Source organism: Pinus tabuliformis, chromosome J (assembly GCF_031772625.1).
Source record: "Pinus tabuliformis cultivar Carrire ecotype Pingquan chromosome J, CPIR1, whole genome shotgun sequence".
In the NCBI taxonomy this organism is placed as follows: Eukaryota; Viridiplantae; Streptophyta; class Pinopsida; order Pinales; family Pinaceae; genus Pinus; species Pinus tabuliformis.
This window is the reverse complement of record NC_142295.1, coordinates 363,467,675-363,482,985: the sequence shown is the minus strand read 5'-3', so window position 1 is coordinate 363,482,985 and position 15,311 is coordinate 363,467,675.

The window sequence follows — 15,311 nt, the reverse complement described above, 5'->3', positions numbered from 1 at the left end:
GATAGATGTAGAGGAGTTTACTTGCAAAATTTGTTTTATTAAAAACTGCAACAGTTGTCACATGTTTTGTTATTGTATTATAATTAAAATTAAAACGTTATTTGTGTTGATTTTTGTTTTCAAGGATTAATTTTTTAATTATATTGTTGATAGTTTTCTAGAGTGAACTGTTTAGCTTGAAACTTTTAACATTTTTAGCAGACACTCCACTCATTAGCAAGGGACAAATAAAGCTAACAGGGCTAAATGAATAAAACAAATCAAAGCTAAATGAATGAAACAAATCAGAGAAGAGGAAATATAAAACCAAAGAGAATGGACAAATAAAGCTCACAGGGCTAAATGAATAAAACAAATCAAAGCTAAATGAATGAAACAAATCAGAGAAGAGGAAATATAAAACCAAAGAGAAGGGTTGTTAACAAAGCTAAATGAATGAAACAAATCAGAGAAAAGAGGAATATAAAGCGAGGGGATCACAGTTACCATTGGAGGGAAAAGAAAAGTAAATACATAAAGGTAAAATTATAAATAAAAGGTTCTTATACAAACAGGTAAGAGTAAATAAATTAAAAGAAATTTTATATTAAATATATAAATCAAGGTGTTTAAGATTTCAAATAAAGGAGAAACTTAATAGATAATTTTTAGGATATTGAAATTAACAAGTAAATTAAGCAAGGGTGAGCTCAAGTAACTGAGAAATAGATCAAAAGGCCTCAAAATTGATGGCAAAGAATAAAAAAAGATGAGAAGAGAGAGGTTAATGATGCTGGATAAGATTAGAAAACAAAGAGGTGGAGAGGATCAACAAGGTCAAGGTGATAAATGAGGGCTTGCTAGGACTAACTAACTCTATATCCATATTCTATCTTAAAGTTATTTTGGTTCTTTTCAATTTCAAGGGTTTTGTGGATAATGAGAGAGTGTAATGGGGAGCAAAGGCTAAGAGTTTAGTTTGATCAAAACAAATTAAGTGTTTAGAGTTAAAAAGTGTTCAACAATGGTGGATATGGTGATGTGGTTGTGGTTGATGTCAGTTACATGTTCCTTCAGTTGGCCATAAATTTTAAATAATTTATTTTATTTGTTACAACATATTGTCTTAGTCAGTGGTGGCTTCCATGTTGGTTATACAATCATAATATAATATTACATAAACATGGGTCAAAGTGAGAAATGTTAAATCCCGCCCCCTTAAAGGAACACCATCCTTGGTGTTTAATAAACAAAGAACAAAAACAAAAACAAAAACTGAGCTTGATAATTACAACTCTTACATCAACAATATCTTCCATGTCATGAATTTCCATTTTAAGCCATGCCATTGATTATCCATGGTCTAGTCACCTCTAGACCACCTGGCATTCCAACACATTCCAACATGGTTGTTCGTTGCTCCACATGGTGTCCATGGGGAACAAATTTAGCGCATTGTCTTCTTGGACACACCTAATGTATTGGGTTCTAGTGTCACCATAATGACCTAGTCCCTAGGGTCTTCAACTCCATTATGCTCTCGTTGTGCTACTCCGATATCACTTTGTAGCCTCCATCATCTACCTTTGTTGGATAGTTCATCAACTCACCTATATCACAAGCATATAGTTCTCATGAGTTCAATCATAATAAATTTAAGTCAAGTTAAAATTTCAATAGGTAATGCTTTGAACAGATACTTATATGTGAGATTATTCTTGGCTTCCTTTGCCTCCACAAGTAACAAGTCCAACTCATTGTCTCCATTGAACATGCCCTCTCATGCTCACATCCTAGTAAGCACATGACAAATTTCTTCATCCATCATTTACTTACCCTTCCAAGCGTGGAAAACCCCCATCCCAAGTAGTCTATCTAGCCAAGGGTTTTCTAGCATGGGCCTCCATCAAGTACTCACCTTTTTGAGCCTAGGAAATCCCCATCTCAGGCAATCTACCACTCCTGGTTTTCAATTAAGGTATCAGTTATGGCTTGCAACCCTATGACACTTTGATTATATCATGGAAGCAAGCCATAATCGATACCTTGACTGAAAGCTTTCTATGCGTCAACTCCATATTGAGCAAGGAATGTATCACACATTTTGCTCATGTTTGACTATAAAATGCATCTTTCGACACAATAATATCATGTTTTGAAGTTTTGATAATATATTTTTTTACACTATACTTAAAAAAATCATGTTATTAATATTAATATTAATATTTATTTATTTAAGCTAAGAGAGTTTAATTCGAGTGGTTAGGAGGAATGATGTTATCCTCACTACTTAATTTCAATTCCAACTAATTTGTTAAATGTTGGACTCTTAACAAATATGATATTATAATAACTAAGATATTATAAGTTTGTTTATTTTTAAAAACAAATAAAGTCAAATATATTTAGAATAACAATTATAAATAAATAAGTCAATTGAGTTTACCTTGGGTGGTTGGAAGAAATTATTAGGACCCTCTCCACCCAAGTTTATCTCCCACATGTGACATGATGACCTTTGATGTAATGAATTCAAGCCTATGATGTATTCCTCATGAAATATGGAGAGTGTTTGGTAAAAAAACAATTATAAATAAATAAACATTTTTTTCACTGAATTAAGCAACCCATAAAAAACTCTCATTTCAGAAGCACTAAGTTCAAACAATATATTTATAGAACAACCAAAGGTAATTTAGTCAAAAGAATAAACAATATTGTGTTGGAATTTCTTTTGAAGTGTATTGTTTAATTCTTGAAACGTTCGACATTTTTTGTGAACACTTCACCCATCATCAAGGATAAAAAGCTGAGTGAGAGTTTGAGAAGAGAGAGTCCATGGATAAATAAGATTTGATGAGGATGAATAAATATTTGTTAAGATAACACCCATCTTCCCCATGTCAAGGTTCCTTAGAAATCATCCACCTTTAAAAAATGGCTAACAACCATCGTTAATAATCACGAACAATCTATGGTTACCCAATGTTGTGGGGAAAAATGCCTATGCAGGACGATCCTATCCACCTAAGGTGTGACAGCGCCTTAGCAACAAACGAATACAGCTATTATGATTTCTTCCTTTATGAAATGTGAAAGAGGGGAGATCGGCCGACTTACCTTTGTCTCTCGGTTGTCCCTCGATCTAGATCCTCTTCTCTTTGTGTGTCCACAGCTACTTGTCTCCTCGCTTGCTCAAGAGAACAGCTACTTGAATCCCACGAGATCACAAGAGAACAGCTACCTGTGACAAGAGAACAGCTACTTGCGACAAGAGAAGAACACAATGCAAAGGCAAATATACATATTCATAAATGATTCAGGATTAGAAGTAAATCAAATACACTAATGCAATCATACAAAATACACCAGCATATAGGAAAGAATCAAGATAGCTTTATTGATAAGTAACAGGGTTCAGGAAGAGATACAACCCATAGGGCTCCAATCCAGCATCTCCTTCCCAGCAGAATGGAATTCCTTCTTCAGCTCCCTTCAAAGCATTAAGCACCCAATGTTTCCAGCCACAAACCAACAGCAATTCTTTGCAATCACAAAATTCCAGCCTCCAGATCCCATGGAGGAGAGATCCATATATAGATGTTTGGAGAGAGGATGAGTCAGCTTGAGATCTGACTAGTGTCCTCTCCCTCTCTCAGTTCTTGAGTCCACTTGGAGGTTCTTGCTTCCACTTGGAGATTTGGAACCTCTTACTCATCACCAGTCGAATTCCTTGATGCAAGTGTCATTTTGGAAGCTTCCTGGGCATTGACACCTTGAGGAATGACTCTGCCACATTTCCAAACTCGCTCAGCACAGGTAGCTAGTGTTGGAGTTGACATTCAATGCATCTAACTGTTGACTCGACTGTTCAGGAATGGTGTTATTCTGAACGACATTGGTTGAAAAGAGCCAAACTAGTAGGCCAATTGTCAGTCCTGGAAGCGACAATGTGGCCATGCGGGGCGCACCAACATCTCCCCAAGAGGAGAAGGGACTAGGATTTCCACCCAAGGGAACTCCTTGGTTGGTGTGCTCCATCTTTTCAACCTAAAGATCAACGCAAGATTAAAGGGTGATTGTTCCGTTTAAAATAAATTGTTAACGACGCTTTAGACACAACTTGCTTTTTCACTTTTAAAGAGTCGAGAAAAATCTAAAGATGACTCTAGTCTCCTTCGATGTTTTAACGAGCCCGAAGTGACAAATGCTCGGATGGAATTTTTCTGTTATAGAGTCTGAAAAAGGCCAAAAGAAACTACTCTGGAGTTCTAGGCAGAGGGTGTGCCAAACTTTTCGCAAAACCGCAGAATACTTTTTAAGGTACGGGCGGTCGATCTTCGTGAATGTTGTGTTCACTGCATTGCGATCAGTAGGGCGGCCGACATGGCTTCCTAAGGATAAAAGATATATGCCTATAGGGGTCTCCCAATATATACGCGACGGTACGTGGGAGCACAATCCGTACTAGCGCCACCGTCTCTCAGGAGAAATCACCCACCTTCTTCGAGATCGACAGTCACTAGGCTTAACGACGCCGGAACACGTCTCTAGCCTAGACCTCTATGTTGTGCGTTATGTTACAAAGCGTTGTTAGGTTCATTCAGTTTATTTTAGGTTGATATTTTTAAAGTTTGCCTTTCAAGGTTCACCACGAGATGTATGATACAAATTCCTAAATGCAGTCTAAGATGATAAGCAAGCTTTATTATCTTTTCAACTTTGAAAATCCTAGCTACTAAGGGAAAAGAATAACACTATCTTTTCTCAAAGAGCAATCAACACACTCTAATGCACTTTCCCTAAATCCAACATGCAAACTATCAAATGCAAAATGCACAATGCAGGTGTTTGTTTTCCACTTTCTTAGTATAAATGCCTACAAAGAAAGCTTTTTGCACAACTTTGAATTTGCTTTTACAATGATCAATACAAACAAGTTCACTTTCTTCGGAATCAACAAGGGTAGAAGAGATTACAATCACTTTGTGATTTCGAAATAAAGACTTTTTTTGACACTTTGAAAGAGACAAATCCAAACCAATAAGCAAAAGTAAATCTATAATCAATCTGAAAACAGCCAATGAACTCTCTTCTAAGATCACTATCAATCAGATCTGAATCAAAGGCTATAGGATGACTACTTTACTCATGCAAAGGAAAACTGTAAATGACACCACAAACACATAAAAACATTCACAGTCTTTTTGTACAAAAAAGAGGCGGAATCTAAGCAAAGAAAAGGCTTATCAGACTGGTACCTATGCTGGTTAAAGGCTGCAAAAAACAGAGATCAAAACAAGGCAACAGAGGACAAAGAACCCCAGCTGCACAAGGCCAAACTGGTTCAGCACAACCTCAACACTGAGGACTTGACATTCAGTGCAGGTAGCCCCTTCGGGACCTGCGTTGAAATGCAGACTGCCTTCACAGCAGTTGCGCTGAAAGAGAAACTCTCGTTTCCCTTGGGTTCTGGGTCATAAAATGCTCAAAAATCAACTGTTTCAGGCCAAATCAGAAACACAAGCAAGGTATAAACAGAGGGATACTTTGATAGGGTACTAAAGACTATCACAAGGATCATCAAATCATTTGTGGATCTAGTTTAGATCATAGACAAGTCCAACAACTGGATCAAAGCAGCAACTTTCTACTTTGCATCTGGGAAAGATGCAGTTCAATAGTTGCTGTCAAGTCTATGAAGTAAAAAAATGACTGAAACACAAATGAAATGAATAAACAAGTTCTTCCCCAGCGGAGTCGCCAATTTGTTGTGGGGAAAAATGCCTATGCAGGACGATCCTATCCACCTAAGGTGTGACAACGCCTTAGCAACAAACGAATACAGCTATTATGATTTCTTCCTTTATGAAATGTGAAAGAGGGGAGATCGGCAGACTTACCTTTGTCTCCCGGTTGTCCCTCGATCTAGATCCTCTGCTCTTTGTGTGTCCACAGCTACTCTTCTCCTCTCTTGCTCAAGAGAACAGCTACTTGAATCCCACGAGATCACAAGAGAACAGCTACCTGTGACAAGAGAACAGCTACTTGCGACAAGAGAAGAACACAATGCAAAGGCAAATATACATATTCATAAATGATTCAGGATTAGAAGTAGATCAAATACACTAATGCAATCATACAAAATACACCAGCATATAGGAAAGAATCAAGATAGCTTTATTGATAAGTAACAGGGTTCAAGAAGAGATACAACCCATAGGGCTCCAATCCAGCATCTCCTTCCCAGCAGAATGGAATTCCTTCTTCAGCTCCCTTCAAAGCATTAAGCACCCAATGTTTCCAGCCACAAACCAACAGCAATTCTTTGCAATCACAAAATTCCAGCCCCTAGATCTCATGGAGGAGAGATCTATATATAGTTATTTTGGAGAGAGGATGAGTCAGCTTGAGATCTGACTAGTGTCCTCTCCCTCTCTCAGTTCTTGAGTCCACTTGGAGGTTCTTGCTTCCACTTGGAGATTTGGAACCTCTTACTCATCACCAGTCGAATTCCCTGAGGCAAGTGTCATTTTGGAAGCTTCCTGAGCATTGACACCTTGAGGAATGAGTCTGCCATTTGTCCAAACTCGCTCAGCGCAGGTAGCTAGTGTTGGAGTTGACATTCAACGCAGGTAGACAGTGGAGCCATTGACATTCGGCGCAGATGGTCAATGGAGCAGTTGACATGATCCTGAATTGACTTGTTTTTGAGCAGTTTCAGGTGGAGAAATTTTGTGAATTGTTGTGGTTTGTTAGCTTTGTTCCTCTAGGGGTAGGAACAACATGTTTAGGGACTTTGGATCCCTTATATTATGGACATTTCATGCTCAATGCTGTAAGGCACAAAAATGTCTATAACACCCAAGGAGGGTGCCCCAACACAAACCCCCCTATTACACTCTCACTCAATGAATAAACATCCCACCACGAAGATCAACATCGTTGTTGTCTGCTAGGAAAATGCACAATGTGTCAACCTAGCGACACCCACCACCACCAGGGTAATTACTTGTATGAAGCAAGGAAGTGCACGAGAGTGGGGTGTGTGGGAAATAAGATGTGTGGAGCAAAGGGATGTAGAGGGAAGGGATGTCCAGAGTGGGGGATGTGCGGGGCCTTCCTTGGGAGTGCTCCTACTACTAGGCAGGAAATATCTGAACGTCAACCATCATGCCCACCCATTTTTTTTGCTCACAACTCTTCTAATGAATATTCCATGTATATGTTTTGTCAGTCCATGTTCAAGTAGTCTTTGTATAGTCAACTTATAATATGTATTTTTTGTTTAGCTTATTTTATCATCAAACAAATATATCATAACCTCAAGATTTTATTGCTCAACCTTTGGTTTGGTTTCCCACTAAGCAGACTAGAGACTAGAGCCAACAAGCATTTTTATCTATGTAACTTTTTGAAATCGACAATACAAAGTGCCTTAATTTTAAAAAAGTCATGAGCAATCTATGGAACAATGTCATGGTTGTTCTAACCATGGTTCTTAGATCTTTTACACACTCATGCCAAAAGGATATTAATATCCCATATGTTTGATTCATAAATGTATAACATTTTTTAACATTTGGTGGAGAAATTGGTGATGTGTACGATTTGATTGTTGACAATGAACACGTGGTAGGTTGCATTGATGATGGGATCCATCTTTGGAGTTTCCAATTATTAAGAGATCGTGTGAAATTATATAATGGTGCAATTTAATTGTTCATTGTTTTGGTTTTTTTAGTTGGAATTGGGTGATGTACTTTTTTTGAGATTGTGGTTTTTTTGGTTTGAAATGTATTTTTGAATGCATAAATAAATTTAAACTTATAAAATATTTTTGAAACACTCAAATCATGTAAATTTTATAACTCAAACTTATTACTCTAACAAATCCCTATCAAAATTTAGATTAAAAAATGTCTACCAAATTTTAAGTGAAATTAACCAAAAAAAAGAAAAATACTTGTAAAAACAACTTACATAATTACAACAAATTAAAAAATTCCATATGAATTGATTACCGAATAAATGTGAAATTTCTCATTATGCCTACTCATATTATGTAGCCATGTAGTTTTGTAGGCCATATCAACGTCAAAATAGGATAGGGTGCAAAAGGTTAGGAGTAATAAAGCAAAGTTTTTATTTCTTTCATGGATATAACATTTGATCTTTTATCCTAACCTTGAGGGTTAGCTCAATTGGTGGAGTCCTATTTGTTAAAGCACATTTTCTATTGAGAGGTATTGGGTTCAATTCTCTTAACACTCTTAGGGTCAGACCCTATGGTTGAGCCGATAAGAAGTAATCTCTTTGGGTGGATTTGCCTAGTACAAATATTTCGTGGATGTTGCGGTCATCGATCTTCGGAGCCTATAAACCACATAAAAGAAATTTGATCATCTATCCTAATTAATTATATTAATATACTTAAAAAAAATTGATTTAAAATAACTAATACATATTTGTTTTTATTAATTCATTGATAACATAGCTTTTCACTCAATATTGACATAAATAATACATGTTTATAATAAAAACGTGTATTAATTCATTGATAACATAACTTTTCACTAAATATTGACATAAATAATACATGTTTATATAAATATAAACACGAATATTATATGCTTATTTTTAGCTGTATGAGATGCAAATTTTAGATTCACAAAATGGTTATATAGTTAATGAGATTATTAATGAAAAGTTGGAGTAAAAATGTTGTGAAGATGAACCCAAAAAAAAAATTATTAGAGAAATTTTAATAATGTGTTTTGAAAAAACAAAAAAGAAAAGAAACTAAATTAAGGTTTTTTATTATTATTAAGTAATTTTTTTGTTTTATAGTATTTTAGATAATTTAAGTTTAATGATTGAAAACATGTTTTTCTTTTTATAAGATCTTCAAATCTAAAGAGGGTAGAGTAAGTGTATTTTTACTAATTTTAACATTCAAATTATATTATTATTATTATTAAATATCATACATAAATTTTAAATTTGAATGAACAATTATACACATTTTTTGCATTTTAGATTTGAACAAACATCATACTCGTGTTTTTTTTTTTTACATTTTAGATTTGATAAAATTTCAATTTATATAATTGAACAATATTATGTACGAATATAAGTGAAAATATCATGTATGTAAATAATTGAGATGTTGTTGATTTTGCATTCATTTACCAATCTTCATTTTTGGGTTTATGCATCTTGTATTGATCCCTTCAACTAATTGGTTTGTGTATCTCCAATAGAATGACGAAGCAGATTCACAAAAAGTCAAAATCTATTTATTAAGTAAATCACACTAGTCCTATTAGGTCTTGTACTATAAGTGGTTTTTGGGTGCGTGCTATATTCTTTCCATGACTACCCCACATGTGGGAGGGGGTGGTAGCCCCCTTGCACAGGGTCCTGGGCAGCACCCCGAGAAATTTTTTTTTGACCCTATATTAGGTGGGCGGATCTACCTATGGTTTTGTGCATGGATTTCACACATGATTTTGGGCATGATGGTTTTTTATCCATGGTATTTTGTAGATCCAGTCAAGGGAACTACAGTTATGTTCTAATCCAGGGTTAATGGATTGAGGTTTATGGATGCTTCGACATGTATATATTTGTATTGTAACATTGAAAGGAATATAATGAAAAATCAATCTGGTAGTCCTGGTTTTGGGATCCAGGGGAAAATCTCTATGTATATCTGTTTTATGTTTTATGCTCTCACCATTGTTTATTTTCTTCTTTAAAGAATTCATTTGTAGGTAATTTTTGTATGGGGTTAAAACCTACATTTGGTATTAGAGCTGTTTCGGCTTCAAGGGGACGCCTTTGCTGCTGAGGGGTTTTGCTCAAGCCTATGGTAGACTTTGTTCAATGGGAGATCTGTGGGATCGATTCTTGTGGTGAAAGAAGATGGCGAGCAGTGGAAAGATAAAGATCGAGAAATTTAATGGTCAAAGTTTTGAGTTGTGGAAACTCAAGATGGAGGATCTACTGGTGGATAAAGATCAGTGGATCACGGTAGATCCGAGTACTAAACCAACAACAATGTTAGCTAAAGACTGGGCGAAGTTGGATTGGTAGGAAAAGAGCATAATACGATTGTGTGTCTCAGATTCAGTATTTCTGAATGTATCAGGGGAAGTTTCGACGAAGGATTTGTGGGACAAGTTAGGGACTTTGTACCAATTTAAGTCTAGTGAATAAATTGTTCCTACAGAAAAAGTCGTATAACCTAACGATGAAAGATGGAGACTCAGTGACAGAGCATCTCAACACCTTTAATATGAGTATGCATAATGAGAAATTTTGGACATCCATGGCTTTATTGATGCAAACTGGGCTGGAGATCTGGATTAGAGAATATCTATAAGTGGGTATGTGTTTAACCTATTTGGAGGTGCAGTCAGTTGGATGAGTAAGAGACAGTCTGTAGTGGCACTTTCAACTATAAAGGTAGAATGTTGGAAATAATACTGAGAGGGGGGGGTGAATCAGTATTATCTAATCTACAAAACTTTTCATTTCCATACTTAGATACATATACGCTACTTCAGTTAAGTGAACCAGCGTGTATACGCAACTGTGTCTAAAGCAACTAGCGTATATGTAGAATACTTATGATTCAGTTAATCCATTAAAATGTTGATCTTTAGTTAGTGCATCAGAACTTCATTAACCATATAAGCAGTAAGCAAGTGCAGTAAAACAGAACAGATCATCACACACAAGAAGCACACATGAACACCATGATATAAGGTGGAAACCCAATGTGGGTGAAAACCACCTGCTGCAATTCGTCTCTATCTTTCTTTAATTAGAAACTTCCTTTTACAATGTACTGGTGCAGTCCTTTACCAGTACGCAGGCTACAACCTGTAGAGAGCTACAACCCTCTCTCGTTTTCCAGACTCTCCTGGATGGGAGCTACAACCCCCTTAGCTCTTGTACTAGCCGATCCATTTACTAGTACGTAGGTGCCTGCCTACCGAATGCTCCAAACATCATACGATCTCCAGCTGCTACTGGAAGGGAGCTACTACCCCCTTTGCTCTTGTACTAGCTGATGTACTAGTACGTAGGCGCCGGCCTACAATCTCCTTTCATCCTCCAGGGACCACATTTCATACATTTTCAAACTGGATACTCCTGAAGCACAACACTATACTCTGAAGGCCACGTTTCATCAAATTTTCATACTGGACCCATACATATCATTGAAGCTCAAAACAATCAATTTCTGAATCACTGAAACTCTGTCAACAACACAGTCACCAAAACACAGAGCAGAATCCTGAACTCTGCAACAATATTCATAACTCACTGTATTATCCAAATCATGCATCAAAAGTGTACACGCTACTTGGAAGTGCTGAACCTGCGTGTATATGCAACTTCATCAAGGTGAACCAGCGTATATGTCATTAATTACTTATTCAAAACTTCACTGCACTTCCTGACTTCAGACATAACCAGATCATTACATATACAATGATAATATGTGTGTTAGCACCCAAATCTAGTCCATCAGATCACATAAATATGAGTCATTATGATCCTGATCCAATATTAGTTCTCATCCATCAATACTGAAGCTAAACACAATCAACCAAACAGAATATGCAGAATACTGATACCTTTAAACTATCATCAACAACCAGAACTACCTATAACTTCAATCATCATAGCTTAAATGGTATACGCTACTACAATGAATAAAACCTGCGTACATACGCTCTTATACCAAAGCTAACCCGCATACAGATCTATAAATATTCAATGATGACTTGCAGCGATTTCAAGCTTAAGATATACCCAGTTCAGATCATTACGTACGTCAGTATACAGATCTAGAATAAACATAATCAATCATATAGAGATAGTTCATTTCAAACCATTTGATCCCGATCTCTCCTTAGATCTTGTTCTCCATCAACTGGTGAGATCCCTCCATAGCTCAGATCAAGCAATGCATCATCAACCCATAACCTGCATACTGGATCTCATACTTCATCAGATATTCAAGTCTTTCTTCGTGCACTTACCTAATGATCTTCTTCTCCTTTTATAGCCTTAGGCCCTTCACAATACCACGGACCAAAACCATAGCAACCTAATACCATCAACCCAATACTTGGGATCAACACGTCTGTCGAGATACCATGGTCCAAAACCATAGGTTCAAATACCAAGGAATAACCGACACGGACCAAAGGTAAGTTTTCCAAAATATACGTGCTTTTCCTTGCATGAAAGTGCGTGTATACGCATATGCGCTTTTGTAAAGTCCAACCTGCGTGTATACGCGTATTGGTCACAATGAACCTACGTATATGTATTTTCTCTTCTTCTTGTAGTTTGATCATCAAATCCTTGCTGCTGACCTTCTGCACTATGATTTGTCATCTGTGTGATTTGCCATCAAGGACAACACTAGTCTCATAATGCCAACAATGAATACATGGTAGCCACTCATGCAAGCAAGGAAACAATTTGGTTGCAAAGATTGTGTTCAAGTATGGGGTTAGTACAACGAGCTATAAGGATAGATTGTGACAGCCAAAGTGCAATTTTATTGGCAAAGAACCCTTCTTATCATTCAAAGACAAAGCACATTAATGTTCAATATCACTTTGTGAGGGATATGGTTGAGGACAAAAAGGTGTTGCTAGTAAAGGTGGACACTTTGAAGAATACTATAGATGCATTGACAAAGTTTATGAGAACTGAGAAATTCTCTTGGTGTAGAGAAACAATGGGCGTTGTAGGGCTGGACCAATGACTAAGCTCTCTTATGGAAAGAAAGCAACAAGTGGGAGAATGTTGGGTGTGTGTTATATTCTTTCCACGACTACCCCACGTGTGGGGGGGTTAGCAGGGGGCGAGAACCCCCTTGCACGGGGTCTAGGGCAGTGCCCCGAGAATTTTTTTTTGGACTCTATATTAGGTGGGAAGATCTACCTATGGTTTTGTGCATGAATTTTGCACATGGTTTTGGGCATGATGATTTTCTGTCCATGGTATTTTGTAGATCCGGTCAAGGGAACTATGGTTATGTTCTAATCTAGGGTTAATGGATTGGGGTTTATGGATGCTTCGACATATATATATATATATATATATATATATATATATATATATATATATATATATATATATATATATATATATATATATGTATTGTAACATTGAAAGGAATATAATGAAAAATCAATCTGGTAGTCCCAATTTTGGGATCCAGGGGAAAATATTTGTGTATATCTGTTTTATGTTTTGTGCTCTCGCCATTGTTTATTTTCGGCTTTTAAAAATTTGTTTGCAGGTAATTTATGTATGGGGTTAAAACTTACAGTGGTGCCAAGGGAGGTAGAAACGAGAAACAATTTCTCTTAGTTGACCGACTATTGAGACCACCTGACCCCTCCCCTCCAGTTCAAGCTTAAGATCCGAGTGATTGAGTTTTGCAGGTACAATTCCATTTTAGCTAACAGAGAAAATCATAATCTAGTAGGTGTTTAATAGTTCAGCACGATATCATGGAAATTGAAAGGAAGCAGAAATCATCCTAATGAAAACCGGAAACTAATTAAGAGTGCTCCTAATAATTGGAGAACAACCTATCAAAGGTCACCATTTTGATCACCTTTGATAGGTTGTTCTCCAATTATTGGGGGCACTCTTAATTAGTTTCCTCAAAATAGTTTCCTCAAACATCAACAATCTTTATTTTGGGGTTTGTTGTTTCTTGAGATTGTTACTAGCTGCTTAGGAACTATGTCAAGGTATTTGTAATTTTTTTCGCTCTCAAGTTGGCCCTTGGGTTAGAGGGGCTCCCTCAATAATTGAAATGAAATTGTTGTCCACTATCACTAAACCAAGACTTATTGAGTATAAAAGGCCATATCTGTTGAAGAATGGGATGAAAAGGTTTGAAGAGAGTTCGCCATAAATTAGGATTAAGGTATGTAAATCTCCTAGATCAATAACCTATCCATTGGACATAGAGTCAATCATGTCAAGACACCAGACTATGCGTTTTTAATAAATGATTGAATGAATATTGTATTATACTCTCTAAACTATGGGACAATGGGATTTAATAGACCAATCAACAAGTTACTTTTCAACTCAAACAAACATTTACGTATATTTAAAGGGATGAATTGCAAAATGAGAAATATAAACTAAATGATCTAAAACATTAAACCAATGTACAAATCTCTTAACGAGGAAAACGTATTGGAATAATATTCCAGTGATATAAATTTGAATATGTAGTTGTTATATGTCCATGGTTCTTGGATAGATGGTGATGTCCATGGGTCTTGGATAGATGGTGATCGGGTGCTCTGTTAAGGCACTCTTGATGTGAAGTCATCGGTTCAATTCCCTGCCCCGTTCGGAGTGGAAAATTAATACTGAAATTTAACCTCTCAAATAGTAATTCATATAACCTCAAGCTATTATGCTATTATGCATATGCAAAGACTTTGAATTATGGAAAACATATTAACACAAAGAAAAGAAAGACTATTAATGATTGAAATGAGAATCTACTATGATTGATCCAAAAGTATCATCCACAATAAAAAATAATACAATTTGTTCTCTCCCACCATTGAAGTCTTCAACTGATGCGTGCATGCCTTCAAATGCTAAGCCGATGCCTCAAATCCTGGAACCATTAAGTAATTTTTTGTTAAAAATAAAATTGAAGATATGGTTGTGTTGGAGGAGTCAACATCTAAGGTTATGAGTTGTCTCGTATAATCTTGAAAATAAAAATTTGTTTTCTGCATCAATTCTTCAATACTTTCATGCTGCCATCTCGTTTTCAAGCTATTCATTTTCTTTCAACTTAACTTAGTTATTAGTGGCACAATTCCCCATCATTCTCATGAGCTACCTGTCTTAAAAGATAACTTGTTCACTTTCAAAACATAAACATATATAGAATTGGCATTGCTGCTAGCAACAAGTTTAGCAAGTTATCATCCATTTGGTCAAAAGTACCCCAAATTTCTACTAGGAAAATTCTTTTGAGCTTTCCATCCATTATTCACATTGTAAATTCTTATCTGATGATCAATCCTATTCTTGCAGTTTATACATCTTTTTGTCATTACAAAACAACATGGCAACATGCACAATCACATATGGATCATGGTCTCATATTTTGAGAGAATCCTTGTATCGAACGAGTCATTTGTGTGCAACTTGAAAATGAGCCTCTCCACCCCCCAAGGCTCCCATAACCCGCCAGCACAGCCCAGCTGAAACTCTTGCTTTCAAAATAGTGTATCGATACAACTTGCTCA